General features: G+C 33.5%; 1 protein-coding gene across 1 annotated transcript in view; it reads left to right on the top strand.

The window, feature by feature from the left end:
* Window positions 1-17,054, top strand: part of LOC130900163 (uncharacterized) — a 67,541-nt gene that overhangs the window by 10,690 nt on the left and 39,797 nt on the right. The window lies entirely within an intron of this gene.

The following is a 17,054-nucleotide window of genomic DNA, read 5'->3' as shown; positions in this document are numbered from 1 at the left end:
AGGGATTACTTTAAGACTTAAGTCTATGAAACAAACCTGCGCTCAGCTAACTTGCTGAGCAGTGATAGAAAATCGTTTACTATACGAAGAACGGAATTGAGCACATGTAGATTACCACACAATAAAAAAATTCGTAATGTACATAGATTTATTATTTTTATTAGTTAGAAAGAGTTACGAGACGCTCTGTATCTTTTCATATACTGGAAATTGTCTTTTAATCGTATTTGAGAATGAGTTTTAAGAATTTTTTGTACTTGATGACTTCCCAATCTACTTTCCATTCGTTACGATGTTTGTCCTAAGTAAACGGCTTCACTATTATAACAAGGAACTTCGCATATAACGTAATCTTCTTTGTTTTGCGCTATTTTTGATGTCAGACTTAATAGAATATTGTACTAATGTGTTTTGTCGTTTTGAATTATTCTGAATTTAACTGTTAACCGAGCTAATTCATTTGGTAAATATAGGAGTCTCACATTTTGTTATACGGAATCTGTTTAGTTTATTAATCGAGTATAATATTTATTTATCTCTCTTTTGAATATATTATTAATATATTCGTCGGGATAATTTGCTCTAAACGCAGTTTTTTTACTTTTTCGTTAGCAGTTGATCATAAATTTCGTATCTGATAGGTGGATAATTCTATAAAGTAACTATTTGATATTAATAGTAAGTAACTGCTGTTAGAAAAGACCATAAAGAAGCAAAAATGAATTTACAAACATCCACTAAACAGATTAACACCTAAACTAATAGATGGGGTATCAAGTTAAAACAAAAACAATTTTTTTGTCCAAGTAACAATACACAATACTCAAACTCCTCATACTAATAATGCAAAGAAGCAAAGAAGTTGGTATAGGATATGAAGAGATGTACTGGCTGTTGAGAAGAAATTCTAAATTGGGGCTGCGAGATCGAATATTCACACACCCCATATAAAACGATCCTAATCCAAGTCTTGCAAAGGAAACGAATCCTGTATCATGAATATGAAGAATGATCTAGACTGCAATCGTTCTCTTGATATAATAGCCGAGATACACTTGTCACACACCACTCCGAGCTCTTTCCGATTTCCATCTCTGGCTCGATACATTCGCCACTCTCGCCAGTCTCGATTCAATTAAAATCACGAAAGGTTCTGTACGCAAAATTTAGCAACTGCGCTTTAGCCATGGTGGCACTTTGTTTAGAAGAGGAAAATGAAGGAACCCGGAGAGATTTCATGGAGAACAGAGGGTACATTCTGCTTGGAAAAGAAGATCTTGTGTTGGATGACGAGACAAAATTTTACCAATATTTTAGAATGTCGATGGCGACGTTTAACCTGTTGGAAATTAAACTACATGAAACTTTGTCTAAGCAAGACACATATTTTAGACAAGCAATCACTTCTAGACACCCTTGGCAGTTTTTTCGATGTAAGATACTAATTTACTTCCATTAATTTTTAAATTCCAAGAATTTCCTTCGAACCGTGATATGGAGGAATAAATTTTTAAGTATCGAAAGCAAAACACGGATATATAAAATTTGTGTCAGACCAGTAATGACATACGCCATAGAAACGATGGCGGAGACTGCAACTACTAAGCGGATTCTTAGAACGACCGAGATGAAGACATTACGCTCAATCACAGGGAAAACACTAAGAGACAGAATAAGGAGCAATGAAATCAGAACAATATGTGACGTTCCGGATATAGTGAGATGGGCCAGAACTAGAAGAAGAGCATGGAGAGATCATGTCAATAGAATGGACGACGATCGACTGGCGAAAATCGCAAAGGAAGAGAGACCCAATACAAGTAGACCGCCTGGAAGACAACCAAAGCGCTGGTATGAGAGCTGGTCCTCGGAGTCACATCTTAGGCTGCCTCTTTGAAAGCACAAGACATAGTCTTAAAGAAGAAGAAGAAGAAGAATTTGAGGTACACTAATGAAAAATGAAAACAAAAAATGAAACGGTATATTGCATTTCAAACAGAAGACCTTATTGCAAATTATTAAATGAAAGGTCGGTGTCTTCTTCTCCAGTGATGGCTGGCGTATTTGGTGTTGGTGTTGGTGATAATATTTAACCTGTACTGTACCTTTGATATTTAATTCCTTCGCAACTTTCCAGATCATATCTTTGTAGTCGGCGTTTCGGTACTGGTCAAACAGTACTGAATACTTCCTCACTTCCTCAATAAGATCTTCCGGTTTTTATACACAAAACAAACAAAAAGCAAAAATTGCAAAAACTCAAAAATATCAAAAATTCCAACCGATCCGTCAAGCAGCCGTCGGACACGTGTCGGAAAGGTGTAAACTACGCTGTTCAAACTCTAGTATCTTTTCCCTCTCAGACACTCGTCGGACTGTATGATCATAGTCGGAAGGATGCATGATAAGTGTGTTCCGGCCTTAATGTGTGTCTTTCCACAGCCATTTTGAATGTTCTTTTATATTGTATAATAATAACAATTCTGATCGATAATTTTTTTATATCTTCGAGATTAACTAATCTGATTTGCATTTACTTACTAAAAAATATTGTTTACATTTGCTTAGGTGACCTAATTAACACATTAATTAATTAATAATTATAAATAATGTTGGTTACAATTGATAAACAAAATTTATCAGCGAGAATAAAATTAACCTAATTAAAACACAATGAGAGAACAGTTATTACATGGAAGTGGCGCAGATAAAATTTAATTATGTATTAAGTTTTAAACACAAGTATATTTTCATGTTTCAATCCGCAGTGAGTTCGCGAGCTCTATTAATTTATTCTAGTAAAATTAAATGATTAAGTTTTACGTTCGAATTCGCTTTTGAAACTATAAATTCTTTAACTTTCTGGAGATCTAATTGACTGAATGTCGACCAATCGGAAATGTCATTTCACATAACCGCAAAATAAGTTTCAGCATTCTTTATATTTGATAATATTGTGTTTATCCTAGATATTCTTGTATTTTTTTTAATTGTTGTTCTGTGAGAAAGAAATCATATTACCTGAATGCCTGTTTTCGCGAGCTTCGAGCATAAAAATTTGCCATCTCCCAGCGCGAACTTGGCACGAACTTGAGCGCGAGTGTATGTGTTTATAAATCACACTGCGTAATCTGTTTAATTCTTGTTAAACGCGAACCAGCGCGAACGTAAAAGCTTGTAAATTGACGTTTAGTTTCTATTTTCAACTGGTTATACAGGCATCAAGAAAAGGAATATCTCAGTTAGGTTGGGTAATTCGAGGAATTCTACGCCCGACCAGTGACGAAGCCAGTGCTTGACTTTCGGGCAAAATCGATGTCTGATTGAACTGTATTCGATACATTTTTTGTGAAAACAGACTAGGTCTGTAGTTAATTAGCATATCAGAAGATGATTGTGCACATTATTTACCTGTACTGTACGAACTCGCATTCTTTCTGAGGATTGGGGGAATTATTTTGTCTTCCCGAAAAATATTTTTAACTTATCTTGTACATATTAAGCACATCTATATAAAGCATTGATTAAGACAAGTTTGATAAACTTAAACTGCCCTCTATTTTTCGTTTAGATCAATGCGTTTTTGCATGGGGTGTATCTTCTTTCTGCCTGAGTCATAGAAGTTTGCCGCAGCGTCGCTAAAGTAGCTTAAAACCTCTTTGTTCAAGTTAGCATAAGTGTTCAGGGAAAAGATGGTAATCACTGGAGGCCGGGTCTAGGTGGGATGAAACAGTATTTCATCCAAATCCGTACGTCCGTCGCAGAATGCTCTGCATCATTTATGCACATGCTGCACACAATTGAGAATGAATGTCCACCAAAGGAAAAATTTATACACAGGAAAAACGAGTCTCAATTCGTTATTTGCACTTGGTTTAAGAATCAAATGGAAGCTCCATATTTCACGGCTACCAAGAAAAGAATGAATGTTGTAGACTGCTTGCTAGGGTGGGAAATGGGAGATAGGAGGTCTTTCCAAACCCCGCCTAAGAGCTTTCCTAGAGTTTACAGTTACTTTAGCGAAGATGAACGAATAGACTATGAGGATGACATTAAGGTTCGTCCTCAAACAAAATACTCCAGGAAAAATTATACAGCGTCAAATCTGAAGGGATTCCGATTTTCTAATCAGCTGTTATTATTATTATTGAGTCACTTTTTATATGAGATGATATGGAAACTACAGTATCAGCTTATATATTAAGAAGGAAAACCAAAAAAAGACAAAAGGATTTTGGCAACAAAGACTTGTTTATGGTGGAAATCAGTTATTAGCAAATGTAAAATTTCAGACAAATAGTATAGACTATAAAGATTTCAGTGCTACGAGATCTCAAATTTCTCGTTAAATTGGAAAAAACTCCGACTGAGTTTTATAAATTATTGCAAGAGGCCTATGGGGACAATTCTCTATCTCGTTCGCGTGTTTTTGAGTAGTGTAAGCGCTTTAGTGAGGCCCGAGAGAGCACTGAAGATTACCAGCGCCCAGGTCACCCTGTGACTGTGTCAACTCCGGAAACAGTGACCAAAATCAACCAAATTCTGCGTGCAGATCGTCGAATGATCATCCGGATGATTACCGATGCTGTAAACGCTGATAAAGAAGCGGTTAGAAAATTTTACACGAGGAATTACACATGACAAAAGTTTGTGCGAAGTTGGTGCAGAAAATCTGAAGCTCCTGCGTCAACGAGTCTGCTCTGATTTCCTTGAAAGTTTAGAAAAGGATCTGCTTTGAAAGGGACTCGATTTGAGTCGATTCAAACGGTAAAGAGTGCTTCGATGGAAAAAACGTGTGGAAAGATGTGTGGCTGAGCATTCAAATGTAGAATAATTTTTATAATAAAACCTCTTCTCGTAAACAGTCTCGTTATTTAATAGCCAGACCTCGTTTTGTATAATAAAAAAAATATTCAAATTTCTCCAATTATATATGAGGTATAAATTTTGTTGATAGATAAGAAAAAATTCATTAATAAACAAAATTATCCGCCATCTCCAGTAACATTTTATTTGCGTCCACATACAAAAAAACTGGTATAATAAAGTCTGTTGAAGGTTTTTCGATAGAATATTGTTGGTCGAATGAACCGTGACATTGTTGAAAGCTTTTCAAACGTTCATTTATTATAAATCTAACCGTTTAAGTTATTAAGTTTCAATGCCAATTTGTAATCTGTCAATCAATATCGAATGACAAAGTGTATTATGACAAAATTGTATATAACATCGTGTACCTACTTTGAAAATTGATTTATACCATATACATCTAATATTCTTGTATTGCCAGAGATATTTTTAGTAGTAGAATATTTTTTATGATGTAGTTGGTTCCTTTCTGGAATGGCCCAGATATAGTAAAACTTTTCTTCTGCAGAGCTGAGATTGTGGTAGTTATAAAAAACTGGTACGACGAACCACACAGCTTTTTGTGGCGTTTATTATTCCCTATCCATTTAAATTGTCAACCGGTTCACTAGGTTGCAAGAAAACCTGCAGCCCCGACAATCCACGCGGCTGAAACCTGGCTTTAGTTTCCGTACCTTATTTTTTCACGTTTTACAATTGATCCGAGGAAACATAACCGTGAGATAGCATCAATCTAAGCTTTGTACAATTTCTTCGATCGTAACGTTTAAGGTTTAAAATAAGAGAGTTTTCTAGCCAGGGTGAAACATATTTTCCCCCGGATAAATCCGCGGATGGATGGGAAGAAGGACATTCCACCAACCCCTGTCATTTCCACAGGTCTTTATCCTCGTTGGAATCCCAGCTTTGTGGAGGTTGAATGAATAAATAATGCATGCAACAACTATTTAATGTTAACTATGGAAATATATTTATTTTTTTCAATTGCATTTCTAATGAATTTCGAACAATTCAAAACATAATTGGTTATATATAAAGATAATTAATATTTATGATTCTACTTAATTCGCTTACCAAACAATTATAAATAGATTCATATCGAAGTAAAAATCGCACAGACCAACAGTGGAAATAGTTTAATAATAGATGAATATCTCACTTTTACACACACAAACACTGCTTATTAGCACAGATCATTTTATACAAGGTGTTTCTAAATTAATGCGGCAAAATACAAGAGGTGATTACTTGTATGAAATTAAGATGGATCTCTTCTGAAACAACATTTTCTCAGCCCACCTCTTTCCGAGATATCACCCTTAAAAGGTGGTAATTAAAATTGAGTTTTCATTTTTTTTTATTTTTCTAATATTTCAGTAATGCTAGATACTTGAAATTTCGTATTTTGCAAAAGTTTAACCTTCTTATTATCCTTTAGTATTCTTTCAATATTTTCAAAATTTTGTTATAGGAAAGATCTTAAATTTCATAAAAGCAATCAATTCTTGAACTTTCTCGCATTAATTCAGAAACACCCGTATATACAAGGCTATACAATCTATCTAAAATTGTAGAGTTATTTTCATCTTGTATTTTGTATTTCTGCCTTGCTTCTATTTGTTTCAATTATGTACTTTGGACTTTTTATATCCTGGTCAATCTAATCTTCTCATCTACTTTTTGGTCTTCCTGATAATCTTTTCTGGTTCGTTTTATAATTTGCTTATAATCTTTTTAATGTTAACTACATCTTGATTCTTTAATATCTTCTTAATTTCAAAATTTCTCCGTTTTTAGTATCTCCAACTGTAATTTTTTTATTTTCACATATCCTTATGGCGGTTGTACACTCTCGAGCGGGTGCTCTCGCCGAGCGGTCTCACCCACGAGCGCTACCATGTCCACTCTCGTCTATTCAGTTGTGGTTGCGAATGCCGAGAGGATGGACACTTTAGAAGTAGCCCTCGTTGTATATATATGTATCATACAAAAAAATGGTTTATAAACTTGTTCACAAACTGCACACCATATCAGATTTCAAAGAATTTTGAAGTATTCCTAGACGAATTATGAAATTTATTACTTGGATCCCATAGTACGGGTTCTGTTTAATATATTTCTTAAAAATATAATTCACTTTCATTGTTTTACATATTAAATTCGTTACTGTAATGTAATGACACGTGTTTTCCGCTCGGTTACTATCAGGACAATGAAAAATTCACTTTTGCTATCTTTCGATTGTCCCTGTAATAATTACGGATTGTTAACCATTGGTTATTCCTTTAAACACGCTATATAGACATACGTAATCATCCATTAAAAATTCATAATGTTAGAATGTATAATTTACATAATTCAAATTTAAGTTATGTTTTCGCAACTTTGATTGCCTATAATTCAGAAACTAGAGGTTCTATGAGAAAAATTTTTTATGTCATAGCATTATTTTTACGTCATATACTTACTGCCGAATTTTTTGCATCAAGTCCCGGAATAATTTTTTGTTTTAGCAGAAATAAAATTTCGAATGCCACAAGCTGTGCTTGAAAGCTGCGTCGTAAGCTTAAACGGAATTTATTAAAGAGTTTAGGAAAATGATCAAAGGAAAGAGCGCAAAAATTACTGACTGTTAGGATATTTATGGAAGGCATTGTCTTTCTACTTTTTGAATGTTACGTATAACTCATTTCGGAAAGGAAAATATGTTCTATTATGGAATTTAGTGGAAAATTTTGCAATGATTAAACAAAAACGTTTCGTTCGTAGTAAATGATTTCAATAATTTATTTGAAGACCATAATTTAATTATCGACTTACAATGATTAACATAACAGTCTTTAGCAACTCTCTCGTTAGGTTAATTAAACTGAACCCTTCTGCAGATCGATGAAGGATGGACAATTACCAGTTACCGACCTTGATTCAATATCTCTAGTGTATGTATGCATGAATTGCAGATTTTTAGTTCTTATTTATTGTTATCAGTCATTTTTTTGTTGTGTATATACTGCTTCGCAATCTGATATAAAATGAGTGAAAAGTTTTTTATCAAGATCAATCGCTACGTCTTGACGCATGTTATTTCTACTAAAGTCAATATGCGGTTGATTTGTACGGAGCAAATCAATAAAGAAGAATGCAAACAATTTGAGAAGATATATGAAGATAAAAGATTTTTTACAATTACACAAAAATATAAAACTCTAAAAACCATCAATAAACATCTAAGATTTTCCAAAACGAGCAAATGTTCAATACTATATAAAATACCAAACAAAAATTGATAGAAAAAATTATTTTTTCTAAGAATGAGTGCTGGTTGGAGCTCTACGTTATCAATAAACAAGCTATACCTCAATTTTATTATACAAAAGTAAGTTTGCAACGTTTTTTCTCCCTTTACGTCAAATAAATGAATTAATTTCATCTTCCACATTTATTAATTAGTAAACAGAATAATTCTATTCAAGGAATTGATCTCCTATCCAGATAAAATATTAGGTAATAACTTAATTTGTTATTCTATATAAAAATGATCAGTCTGCTTCTTTATTGACGCCTGACGATTCGAGAATACTTGATTTAACAACAAAAAAGAATGAAAAAGCTTGTCTGCTATTATTGTTGATTGTGAATTGTTTTTTTCGTAGCTAGAAGATTCATTAAATTTATGTAGAAGTAGAAAAGACTCAAAAACAACCCTCAACTTTGCGCAAAAAATATGATTATTTGATTTAATTGTTGGGGTTGAAGTTTGAAACGAATTTGAGATGTTCAAGTATCTGGATTCAGATAACAAACAACAAGTTAAAGAGAAGTGAAGAATGAACGAAAGGCTAAGAGATACCAGCATACAGAAAAAACTCTTTTCAAACGGCCTATACTCATCAGTGATTTACTGGTTATTGAAATAATATGATTACCCTGACTTTGAGTGGCATTCATCTGTTTTTAACCCTTTATATCGTCTTTTTATTCATAATTTCGGATTTTTACGTATTTATAATATTTGGCAACATCTAAAAAAACGTTCTGAATATTTATTACAATTTAAAATGGAGATACAGAGTATAAAATTGATAATTACTTCATTTGATGTAATTAAAATGGACAATGTATTGTTATCATGTATTCTAAAGGTTATTCAAGGTATAAGATGTATTTGTTGATAGCTAAAATAGCAATTTCCATAATGTTTTTATTGATGAAACCATAGATCATTTCACAAACAGGATTGGATCAACAAACAAACAATATATCGATATGAATTCAAGTTGCTGTTTAAAAATAAATCGAATAAAATTGAAGATGCAAAAGATGAATTATTTAGAGTAAGGAAGATACAGCGGAAAAATCAATTTATGATAAAGATATCTTGTGCTAAAGAGAATTCCAGGAGTATTCACTAGGGGTAATTTCAGATCTACCTCAGCCATCAAATCAATCTATTTACGTTCCAAAATAATCCTACTTCCGGTATATTTCCTTCAAAAAGTTCGTTATTCTCTTCTTCACAATCGGAAAAATATATTTTCTCAAATTCCAGAACAGAAAATAATCCTTCGGCGGCTAAATCTGGGAAATATGGTAGTCATTCACTCACAAAATTAATTTGTGAGCTGGTTCATTATTCTGTTGAAATAACACTTTCTAAAAAACCTTTTAAGAAACATTATTCGTCTCTTTTGGAACTGGTCTTTCCTCTACAGTGTACGCTCTCAGTAGCTATCTCGTTTTGTGTTGGCTGTATAATTCATATAAATAGTCAGACGAGGCCAAATCAGGGCTGTATGTTTGGTGTTTAATCTTTGCTAAGCCACATTGAACAGTAGCCTTAGAAAGAGAAGAACAGCGGACTGGAGCATTGTCATGAAGCTAGCGCACACCTCTAGGATAATTTTTTGACGCAACTGCGTCAGTAAGTCAGTGTAAAATGCCGCTTTTCATGACCTTTGCTTTTTAGGCACGGACTCTCCTTTCAAGTTCCACTCAATAGAATATTTTTTAGATGTCGGATCATAGGGAAAGACTTAAGTTTCATCACAGGTTACAGTTGATCCGATCAAATTTTCTTGGTCCGAGACACCCACCATCCACTAATTTAAATGCTCATGTAGGATCCTTAGAAAACGGTTTTGGAAACGCCGGTCTGTGCTGAAATTGGTTTTGTTTTCAGGCGCAAGTCACTTAGAACAATTTCTTCCACTACGTAAATGTTTTTTGGAGTAGTTGGTCATCTTCTAATGATTCTAGTCTCCACCAAAACAACTTAGATCAATTTTTAATTATAGAAAATGATTCCCTGGAAACAGTATCCATTCCGTTTTTGATTTCTGTTGTCACATCATACCTGGACTAAAGAATCGTTTGAGCTCTACTATAGGGAAATAGATCGAAGCATTTAGAAGTTAAAACTTTGTGTAAAGCTTGTCGTGACTGACGAACGAACTTTTAAACTATATGAAACCAAGAGCTCATAAACCGCTCTACGTATTTAAACGCATGTGCGTGTCGCAATCTATCATCACAATAACGATGATGTTGTAAACGTTGATATTGATAAATGTTTATAAATATTTCCATAAACAAGTTTATTAGGAAAATTATGATCGTCTAGAAGGAATACTATATTTAAATTTATTGTAGCGCATCCTGTTTACTATGCAGGCATTTATAAGATTAATAAAGAAATTGTTTTTGCAAGTTCAAAGCATCGTTATCATACATTAAGTTCAATTCAGGTTTGTAACAACATAATAGGTACTAATGATCGTGTAGAGTCGGAAAAATTGTGAAATATACAGTGATGTCTCAATAAAAATTATTATCATTATTCATATTACGTAAGCAAACTTTGAAAGTTAATTATATTGAATTGATTTATAATTACATTGGAAAAAACTGCAATTCAGCTAGAGAGAAACATAAATTATTGTTACTTTGTCAGGATATGTCGTCAAAAAATAAATCGTATTACAAAAATTAAAGACAAAAATGGGTTCTAGTACAATTAGGGCTTCACATGAGACGAGAAAGAACAAGAGATAGAAATCTCGTCGCGTAAGCTTGAAAAAAAAATAATTTCGTTTCATTGTTACCAGTTTCTCGTCGAATATCGTAGTGTCAAAAATTCTATCGATTCTATCAATCCAATACAAATTTGGCAATAAATATATTCAATAGTTATAATATATTGCCCACATTAAGGGGGCTGAATCTTTTGTTTAAGGTTTACACATTGTTCAACTATAAACCACCAATTTACCGAACATATGACTCAATTATCTGAAAAGAATCGTTCACAAAGAAAGTATTCTTGATAGCTCGAAGCCTGCTTGATTTTTACATTTTTCTCTTAACTTTGCTTCGTTGTTTGTTTGCTGACTGCTTCAATGGCAAATTTGAGGAACAAGATAAAGAATATCGAACGCATTGAAGGGCAAGTTAGGTTCTTTCAGTTTAAGAAATGGTTTATAGCCCTGTGCCAACAATTTCGAATCCTGCTTGAGGTGGGTATCAGATCTGGAGAAACTGATTGGTGCGGAGGTAATTCAAAGTTCAATTGAGGTTGACATTCCATCGACTTGTGACATAACCCATTGTTTTATCCAATATTTTTTACATTCTTTTCTTTATTTTGCCTCGTTGTTTGCTGTCTGCTTTTAATTGTGAATTTGAGGAACAAGACAAAGAATATGGAATTTCTTGAAGAGCAATCAAGGGTTCTCTTAGTGGTTTATAGCCAGGTGCCAACTATTTTGGAGCCTGCTTGAGCTGAGTACCAGATCTGGAAAAAGTGTTTAATAATCCATTGGTCTGTTCAAAGAGTATTTTTCACATTCTTTTTCCATCTTTGCTTCTTTGCTTGTTTTTGTCTGTTTTAATGGCAAATTTGAGGAACAAGACAAAGAATATCGAACTCATTGAAGGATAAGTTAGGTTCTTTCAGTTTAAGAAACGGTTTATAGCCCTGTGCCAACTATTTCGTAGCCTGCTTGAGCTGGGTACCAGATCTGGAGAAACTGATTGGTGCGGAGGTAATTCAAAGTTCAATTGAGGTTGACAATCGTTTCCATCGACTTGTGACACAATCTATTGTTCTGTTCAAAGAGTATTTTTCACATTCTTTTCCCATCTTTGCTTCTTTGCTTGTTTTTGTCTGTTTTAATGGCAAATTTGAGGAACAAGACAAAGAATATCGAACTCATTGAAGGACAAGTTAGGTTCTTTCAGTTTAAGAAATGGTTTATAGCTCTGTGCCAACTATTTCGTAGCCTGCTTGAGCTGGGTACCAGATCTGAAGAAACTGATTGGTGCGGAGGTAATTCAAAGTTCAATTGAGGTTGACAATCGTTTCCATCGACTTGTGACACAATCTATTGTTCTGTTCAAAGAGTATTTTTCACATTCTTTTCCCATCTTTGCTTCTTTGCTTGTTTTTGTCTGTTTTAATGGCAAATTTGAGGAACAAGACAAAGAATATCGAACTCATTGAAGGGCAAGTGAGGTTCTTTCAGTTTAAGAGATGGTTTATAGCTCTGTGCCAACTATTTCGTAGCCTGCTTGAGCTGGGTACCAGATCTGGAGAAACTGATTGGTGTGGAGGTAATTCAAAGTTCAATTAATTGAAGTTCCATTGTTTTATCCAGTATTTTTCACATTCTTTTCTTTACTTTGCCTCGTTGTTTGCTGTCTGCTTTTAATAGTGAATCTGAGGAAGAAGACAAAGAATTTCTTAAGAGCAATCAAAGGTTCTCTTAGTGGTTTATAGCCAGGTGCCAACTATTTTGGAGCCTGCTTGAGCTGAGTACCAGATCTGGAGAAGTGGTTAATGCGAAGTGTTTAATAATCCATTATTCTGTTCAAAGAGTATTTTTCACATTCTTTCCTTAACTTTACTTCGTTGTTTGCTGTCTGCTTTTAATAGTGAATCTGAGGAAGAAGACAAAGAATTTCTTGAAGAGCAATCAAAGGTTCTCTTAGTGGTTTATAGCCAGGTGCCAACTATTTTGGAGCCTGCTTGAGCTGAGTACCAGATCTGGAGAAAGTGGTTAATGCGAAGTGTTTAATAATCCATTGTTCTGTTCAAAGAGTATTTTTCTCATTCTTTCCTTAACTTTACTTCGTTGTTTGTTTTTGTCTGAGATAATGGCAAATATGAGGAACAAGATAAAGAATATCGAATTTATTAAAGGACAAACAAAGGTTCTATTAGTATAGGAAACAGGTGCCAACTATTCGTAAGCCTTTATGAACTCCTGTGTACTACAAGGTTTTTTTATCACAAATTAATTCTTCCGCTGTATTTTCCTCTACTACAAATAACTTTTTCAACGTACACATTATTATATTGTTCATTTTTGAACAGCAATTTTGTCCAATCCTATTTTGGAAAGAATACATTGTCAACAGTTACCTACTTTTTACACCTTGAATAACCTTGGGAATACAAGATAACAACACATTGTTCATTTTAATTATATCGAATGAGGTAATTATTAATTTTACGACCGACATCTCCATTTTAAATTGTAATAAATATTCAGAACGTTTCATTAGATGTATTAAACGATGTTGCCAAATATTACATACAACGATGATACGACGATTATAACAAAGAAAATTTGAAGTAAAGTAAAAGAACGATATCATTTCACTGATAAATACAAAACTTCCGGAGAAAAACGTCATAATTTCTGCCGTCGCTGATATTTCTGTGTAAAGTCTATATACGAGGATTATCTGATAAGTTTCCGAACTCAACATAGAGCAGTCAGCACTTACAATATAAAATTTCAGCTCTTCTGGACGCTCAGTTTCATATAAATAAGTCGTTGTGAGAAAAAGAGAATTGAATATTGAGCTGTCATTAAATATTTGTTTTTGAAAGGCAACAATCTTTACCATATGAAAGATGAGGAAATCGGCAACTGTTAATGAAAGGTTAGAGCTTGAAAAGGTGTATAGAGTTAAAAGGAGGTGTTCCTTTTCCATAATCTATTGTAATATTCACTCTTTTATTGATAAATATAATGCTTTTATGCAATATAAATTAGTAACGACACTTTTTTGTTATTTCATTACATCCGTAGTTATTTACTGTGGATAGTTTTCATTGGGACACCCCATATACATGATCACCAGAAAATAAATTTGATATTTTTTGCAAACAATAGAATTCTAATCAAATATCTAATGCAATAATGTTTTTATTTCATTTGCAGTGCGGAAACTGATAACATCTTTGAAAGTACAATTGTTTGTATGAAATTGCTGGTTCTTATTGCATGGTGCCCTAATTAATAATCGAATTATTGTGAAATCTTTATCAAATCACCTTGTAAACGTTCAGTACTGATTACAATATGGTTCTATTAATGATATTCTATTATAATATTGCTATATAGTGTTTCACATGAGACGAGAAGGGGCGAGACTGCAAAATTCGACTCGTCTCGTTTTTGTATCAATCTCGTTTAGTGCCCAAGTTTTCTTATTTCATTATTTGAAATATCGTTAGTACTAAAATAACCTACGGGGGCTGCGACAGGTAAAAAAACCAGAGATCTGCTGAAGAGCAACCTACGAATACCAACAAAAGTCCTGTCGGGGCACTGAGACCTCATTGGAAACCTGAAGACGCTATTTTTAGCAGACCAACGTGTTAATTCTGGTATGTACAGGATTAAACTTCTAACCACTTCCTCTCAAAGTGTGAGAGAGTACCGAAGTTTAGAGCATTACACTTGGGATAGTATGAAATAGAAGACGAAGCTCTTTGACAGCTAGAACCAACCCAGATTCTAAATTCTCTAACAGATCATCTGTAAACACTGATAATCCTCAATGTCCCAGCAAGACAAGAGGATACAATAGATCCTTTGGGTCGCAGTGTACGTGATAGTTGTTTCCTTCTAATATGGATAAGTAATCTCCGGATGAGTCCTTCGTGTAGATAGATACTTAGGTGGCTTGAAGTGATTTTGATTCGTTAATTTTTATTCCCAAGATTTCTATCAGTACGTACAGATTAGGTCCAAGCACGCTGCTTTGAAGCACTACCGATTTTAGTGGGAAAACTTTGACAGATGACAGATGACATAGAAATTAGCAGAGAAGTCAAACAAGGATGCCAAGGAAACCATTTTTAAGAAAACGCTTGAAAATGAAGATAGAAGAGTGAAAGTAGACGTTACTATTGTCGGTATTGCTTTATAGTATTAAATTAAAAAATCAGAGATCAATAAATTGGAAGCATTTGTAATGCGGACCAATCGTCGAATGCGATGAAATTCTCCTGAATATAAAGAGAAGAAACAGCCTATTCATGTCACATACTCAGAGGTCCTTCAACTCATAATTGATGGTAGGATAGATGGTAAACGTGAAGTCGGGAGTAAGCAAATATATTGAGTGTGAACAGATGAAATATAGATCTGGTTCACACTGCTGCAGAAAAGAAATCCAATAATAGTGAATAAGTAGCAGAAGAAGAAAACCAAAGTTGATGTTTTGAACTATTCCACTTTAGATTATGCCAAGGTCACAATGTTTCTTATTATTTTTCTTTTCGTGAGCTTCAATCCGATAGCAGTTGAAATTTTAGGTTTGAATCTATTTCTTTCCAAATGAGAATAAATCATCTATATTTGACCTTCTCGCTCGAAAGCCTTTACATAAGAAATATATATTTGAGAAACTGTCTGGGGTTTAGTTTTAGAACAACATTGAGAACCTGTTTTGAAAGAAAACACAAAAAACTGTCCAAACATAATAACTGGTCGTCGCTTGCGCTAAGTACTGTTTGTTTTATTAAACCTGTTTGAATTTATTCACACCATATAGTTTAATTTCTAAGAAACAATGCTTATAAAAGTAAATCATCTTTGCTATAACTATTTTTTTAACTAATTAACCAACACATGATTTATGCATTTTTTCTCATTATAATATTTTATGAGGAAAAAATTATGGTAACGTTGCTTAAAAAATTATTTACAGTTTCTAAATAAATATTAAGATAAATTGTTAATATATTTGATTTTTCATTATTTCCAGAATAAATCAATTCGATGATTCTATTTAAATCGATGATACGATTGAAAAGTATCTATCTATGTTAAATATACGAGGTGTGATCCAAAACTACAGTAAGCTGTGTCGATTGAAAAATTTCAATTATTCGTATATATTCTTCCGAAAATTTCTCGTTATCTAACATCAAATTAATTGCAGAGAAATAACTTTTTTTAACAATACTATCAATACATACTATGGACGTATGCAGATCAAAAAGTACCAACGTTATTATCACTTTCACGGAGATCGAAACCCACCAGCTACACGCCACGCCACGACTCGCTCATTTTATTATATAATTTTGAACAGAAAAATTTTTGTAGCTCTTCTAGTGACCTAGATTTTTAGAAGAATGTACTGCTGCAGCTATGGTTTTACACAGCAAGCGAAAAAGAAGATTTCCGGTCCATAAAATCAACAAAAATCGTGAAAAAACGGTGCTTTTCATGTATTTATCCAAAAACTGGAAGGAGATCCCAATTAGTATCATATATACTTTCCTTTGGATAAAGAACAATTTGATTACTTACACAATCTTGTCAAAAATTAAATTAAAAAGAAAAATACAACATTTAGAACATTTATTAGGTAAAAGAACGTCTGGCGATAAGTCAATCTTTAATATAAACACTATGCGATAAAACTTTTCCACAGACAGGCATACAAAACTTTTGAATCGTTTCACGTGGGATGGTTTGGCGTGGCGTAGAGTGGCGTAAGGTGGCGTGTGTTGGGCTGAGTATGTACGTAAACAATTGAATTAAATATTGAACATAACGGGGGGTAGCGTGGCGTGGCGTGTTGAAAGCGAAAATCGACCTTAATTGTTCCACTACAACGCGTACTCTACGTCGTTTGACGTTTCCATTCAAAGTGTGATATATTTCCACTAAAGTTATAATGTTCAATAATAATTGTTGGAAACTGTTAAAAGTTATAATTTTTCAGAGGAATACGTTTGTAACAAAATGGAAAAGAAGCAGATCGCGAAGTAATTGGCCTCTACGAGACGAAAGTTAAAAATGTAACCCATGGAAACTGGAAAAACTGTATCCAGTACGTGAAAAAAAAATTATATACACAAATAGAAATAGTTTAGGACT

Source organism: Diorhabda carinulata, chromosome 12 (genome assembly GCF_026250575.1).
Source record: "Diorhabda carinulata isolate Delta chromosome 12, icDioCari1.1, whole genome shotgun sequence".
Lineage (NCBI taxonomy): Eukaryota > Metazoa > Arthropoda > Insecta > Coleoptera > Chrysomelidae > Diorhabda > Diorhabda carinulata.
The sequence above is the reverse complement of the archived record's forward strand: the minus strand, read 5'-3'. Positions and strand labels throughout refer to the sequence as shown.